The sequence below is a fragment of the Phyllobates terribilis genome, unplaced genomic scaffold (assembly GCF_046119375.1).
Source record: "Phyllobates terribilis strain yellow unplaced genomic scaffold, ASM4611937v1 Scaffold_7__3_contigs__length_470593459, whole genome shotgun sequence".
In the NCBI taxonomy this organism is placed as follows: domain Eukaryota; kingdom Metazoa; phylum Chordata; class Amphibia; order Anura; family Dendrobatidae; genus Phyllobates; species Phyllobates terribilis.
The window spans coordinates 62,524,309-62,529,580 of NW_027362767.1; positions in this window are offsets into that span (position 1 = coordinate 62,524,309).

Consider the following 5,272-nt stretch of genomic DNA (forward strand, 5'->3'; position numbering starts at 1 on the left):
AGTATGTTTTTATCTGATGAAATGTGAAATGTGAAGTTCTTATATCATATATGGTCTCTATGGAATTATTGAGTGCCACCACCCACCACTTTACTTTGGCAAAAAAAAAATGTCCTTAAGCTAAAAATACATTTTCATGTCATATTCTTGTTTGCTTTATTCAGTTTTCTTTAATTAAAAATAAAACTGGTTGACAATCAATATAGCCCCCACAAGGGTACTAAGCGTTCCTAGGTTTCTAAACTGTGCAAATCAATTTATCGCCATTTAGAAGTATGCTAACACTGGCAGTAGTTGACAATATTGATGGCTACAAGTTGTTTCCCAGATTTCTTAGAAAAAGATATTTCAGGGGCGGTCCCACGAACAAATTACATTTAAATCAAGACAAGACAGCAAGGGCTCGCAACTGATGCTTTCTGAGGTACTACATTTCCCTCCTTGTTTTATCACAGGAGTGAGCATTTCTACCATGTCTCCAGCCCTCTGAGCTTAACATAAATCACGTCAGTGGCATAGAAGTTCAAGCAGCGGCTGAGCTGTTGTCATTGAGTTGATTTATTATAAGCCATAGGACTGAGGATGCAGCAGAAACACACTCCTGTGATAAAACACGTGGGGAGAATGTGTTATCTCAGAAAGCTCAGCTCTGAGCCCCTGCCGTCTTCTCTGTATCCTTATTTATAAGTGACTTATACTTCTTCCCTGGCCAGGAGCTGTGGTATTTGCCGACTATGAACTGGAGCAGCTCAATTTGGACTGATTTGTACTTGTCATGTTGAGGAACTTCGGTGCTCTATGGCAACCGATTCAGGGCAGTGGAAACTTCCTTGGCCAGAACTTGAATGCCCGCATCTTTGGCGCTTCATGTGATTACTAGGTGCACGCAACATCATGACATCGCAGTACAACACACATCATAATGTAGCACCCTGGGGGCTTGGTTGCTACAGAGGTATTGCACCTCACCCAGAGGTGTGATATCTCACTCTCAGGTAAGGATGGAGTGTGGATCAGGACCCCGACACCTGCATGCATTACACCACATTTCCGGGGGGCAGGGCGACCGATATGCTCCAAGTAGAGCACGACAGTCCCTGTCCCTGGCTGGAGTGGGGGGAGGGAACACCGAGGAAGGGGGAACCCTGTAGTGCAGGAGCAGGGAGGAAGCAGTTCCTGGGTGCACCTAGAGGGAGGTACAAAAGGTGGGCACCATCTTAGATCGGAGTTGAGTTCAGGCAGAGAGAAGATGTGACAGAGCAGGACTCTGTGGAGCTCTGCTCCGGACGTGGGTCTAGCCTGTGAGGCCCAGTCAGCACTGAAAAAAGAGAGAGAGAGAGTTGGGGAAGAAGAGAAATGAAGAGGAGCGGAGGAGGCTCCAGGAACCTAGAGGAAAGAAGGGGCCCCAGGGGTGTGGACCGGCTGGTAGCCACCATATGCCCGCATCTACCTGAGTAGAGGGGTCAGGCCAAGGGGGAGACCGGTCCCCGAAACTAGTGGAGGCGAGGAACTACCCTCAGCTAGAAACCGGAGGCTGTGACATTTCATGTGGCGCAGCCCCTCACTATACCCGCTAGGAAGGCACCACATAGGGTCAGGGAAACTGGCGCCGAGGTTTACCCAGAGAAGGCCCGAGGCAGCCGGACAGAAGCGTGGTCACTGGTGGGGTATGACAGGCCAGAGGAAGGATACGCAAAGGGGGTCCTGCGAAGCGCTCCAAAATCATCTGGGAGTTGGCCGAGCCGCCTCACCTGGTTAACATGGTGCGACGCGGGAAGTTACAGCCGGCCGGAGTAATGTGGAATAACGAACTGTGAGTAAAGATCCTGGACTTCATTACAAAGACTCCGAGTCATTATTCCCACGCACCATCACCCCCATCATCCACCTACACTGCCCTGGGGCTACACTCCTCCCGTGGGGGGTTATACCATTCCTGTGCTGCTCACCAACACCAGCCCCAGCGGTCTGTCCTGCAGCGGCGGTCTGTCCTGCAGCGGCGGTTCACTCTGACCGCAATCCACGGGTGGCGTAGTCGGACATTTGAAAATAATGAAAACCACCTCAATAGACTGCCATTGGTTTGACCACCCTGAGCCACGGGACCGGGTCATCGCCACGGTGACTACAACCCCCAGCATCCCACAAAAGGCCCGGTTCCGGGTTCCCCACACGGCCCAGGGGGCGCGTCAATAACATCACATGAGGCCAAGTTCCGGCTGAAGTATCAAAGTGGACGCTGGACCAGGGTAATGCGAATCTTTTTCATCATCTCTTAATAGAAAACTACAAAAAAGTGAATTCCAATATTGAAAGAGTTGTGTTGTCACAACTAAAATCCGCTAAGTGCCATTGGTCCAGTTTCTCTCCATAAATTTCCTCTCCATCTGCTGAAATGTGATATTACATGGAGGAATATAAATAAGTGGTCGATCTAAGCATGGATATGGCAGATCCCTATGAATGACACCCCTATGCCCCAAGGCATATGAATAGTGGCTGTACTCATCAAACAACCACTTTAACAAAGGGTAATCATTGGGTTATGAAAGATATGACAGTAGGACCCAATAATTTTGAATTGTATTTTGACATTTGATTAGAATATGTAATCCCAGATACAGGGGCGGATACTGACTGCTTGGGGCCCCTGTGCAAGAAATGTGTCTGGGCCCCCCTCCTTTTATGGAGACAAAGCTGCAGATGTGTATATATAGCCACACACACATATATACATCTTACATAGCCTCCTTTATTATGTATATTGCCGACTCTTATTACACAGTGCCCTCTCTTGTTATGTACAGCACCGTCCCTTACATATTGAATTATTTATAGCCCCCTGTCTTTATTATATACCGTCCTCTCTTGTTTGATATATAACGCAATGACGGCTGATGGAGCATGGGAAAGCTTCTTTTCTGATGGAGGAGCTGATGGACTGGTCTTCTGGTCACCGGCTGCTCCATCAGCAGTCATGTTATATCTAACAAGAGACAACTATGTAATAAAGAGAGGGCGCTATGACTGACAAAAATAACAAGAATACTCTATGTAAGGGACAGCCCTGTACATAACAGCAGAGGAAGCTATATAATAAGAGACGGCACCATATATGACTAGAGAGGATGGTAGGTGATAAGGGACAGTGTTATGCATAATAAAAGATGAAACTATATAACTAAGGATGGCACTATACATAATAAGTGCGTACACTATATACTAATGGACTGTGCTATACATAATAAGGCTACATTCTTGTATCTGTATGCAGTGTCCGTGTGCTGCCCCTTTTACAGACGCATTGAGCACATCCTATTCTGATCCTCAAAATCGGATCAGAACAGGACATTCTCTGACCCTCTCAGATCTCATTTTCAGATTCGTGATTTTCATGGATGTGTCAATGGATTTATAAAACTCTACAAGTCAGTGGACTATTCCATAAAAAAATCTGGCAGTACACGGACATTTCACACAAATGTGAGAATGTGGCCTAAGGGATTTTACAGATAACATTAGCACTCCAACTCACACAGTGCAGAGATAGAATAATATTTACATCCAGGCATTTACTGCTGACGTCTCATCTGATCAGAGTCGGTTTCTGCTGCTTCTTCTCCATCTTGTCAGACCTTCATGTCGACATCTCCCAGCCACGACTCGTCTTGTCACGATGATCTCCAGCCTAGAAAATAACAAGGTCACATATATTGTATACATACATGTGTCTCCCCCGCACTGCGCTCCTGACTACAGAAATGTCCCCCCCCCCCTTAATAAACTATTAACCACTTAGTAATCAAAATATAAAGTGATAAGCAGCACTGTGCCCCCCATTAACTATAATCTTCACCAGCCAATAATATAAATTATTCAGTCTCTGTGACTCTCCCCAATTAACTGTAAGGCTATGCACACGGAAAATATACAAGGCTTTACAGTACAAGCAAAGTGAAACCCCCATCAATGCTCTCTACCAGCACCCCCGTCATTGCTCTCCCCATCCCCACCATCCCCATCATTTCTCTCCCCACCATCCCCATCATTGCTCTCCGCATCCTCGTCATTGCTCTCCCCATCACCACCATTGCTCTTCCCAGCCCCATCATTGCTCTCCCCATCATTGCTCACCCCAGCCCCATCATTGCTCACCTCAGCCCCATCATTTCTCTCCCCATCGCCATCATTGCTCACCCCAGCCCCATCATTTCTCTCCCCATCCCCATCATTGCTCTCCCCATCCTCATCATTGCTGAACCCAGCCCCATCATTTCTCTTCCCAGCCCATCATTGCTCACCCCAACCCTTTCATTGCTCTCCCCATCCCCATCATTGCTCTCCCCAGCCCCGTCATTGCTCTCCCCCACCTCTCCTCATTTTCCTGTTCCTCTCCCAGTGTATCAGTATATAAAAAAAAAAAAAAAACACACACACAACTTACCTCTCAGCCCGCTCGTCTCCGGTAACTTTCTTCCTGAAACAGGCCCGCGCTGCATGATGACGTCATAAAGCTGCGCAGGCCTGTGTCAGGGAGGAATTGCCGGGCAGGAAGCAGAAGATGGATCCCTCCAGCTCCACTCCGCTGCTAATGGCAGCGGAGCTGCAGGGATCGCTCCCTGCCCGCCGCATATGGTAAGGGCAATCTGGCCATGGGCCAACATGAGCCTGAGGCTCCGAGAAGCTGGTCAGATTGCTCTCACCATATGCTTTTTACCATAGAATAAATCAGGTCTCTTTATTATGAAGAAGCAGAAAACCTTTTGATCTATATAAAGAGACACCCAAAATGAGTCTCTTTCCTGTTCACACTCAGAGTGTACGTTATTGCCGGTTGATGTGGATCATATATGGTGAACATACTTGTAACCTACGGAGGAAAAAAATATGAAATCTGCCTGATTATCAAAAACAATTGTGCAAGAATTCCAGGAAATCATTTTAAAATACTGAAAATTATGCAAAGAGAGTAATGTAAGTATGTGACAACCACATCCTAAAAGTTACAGATGGCAAAACGGGGAAATATGTGGTATCTTTTGCAGTCTTCAAAACTTGTTTTTAAGATATTAGTTTATATAGATTTTGTTTTTCAATTTTTTTTTTTACATTCTCTGGTACAATCCCTTTAAAGTTTGATGCTCCTGGTGATCTAGTTGGGAAGGCCACTGGTGGAAAGTGCGGACTCTTGTCATTCGTTGACATAATTTATCTCCAGTGATGCCTTCTTCTCCCTGGAGAGTCAGTAAAGAAGTCATTTTCAAATGAACCA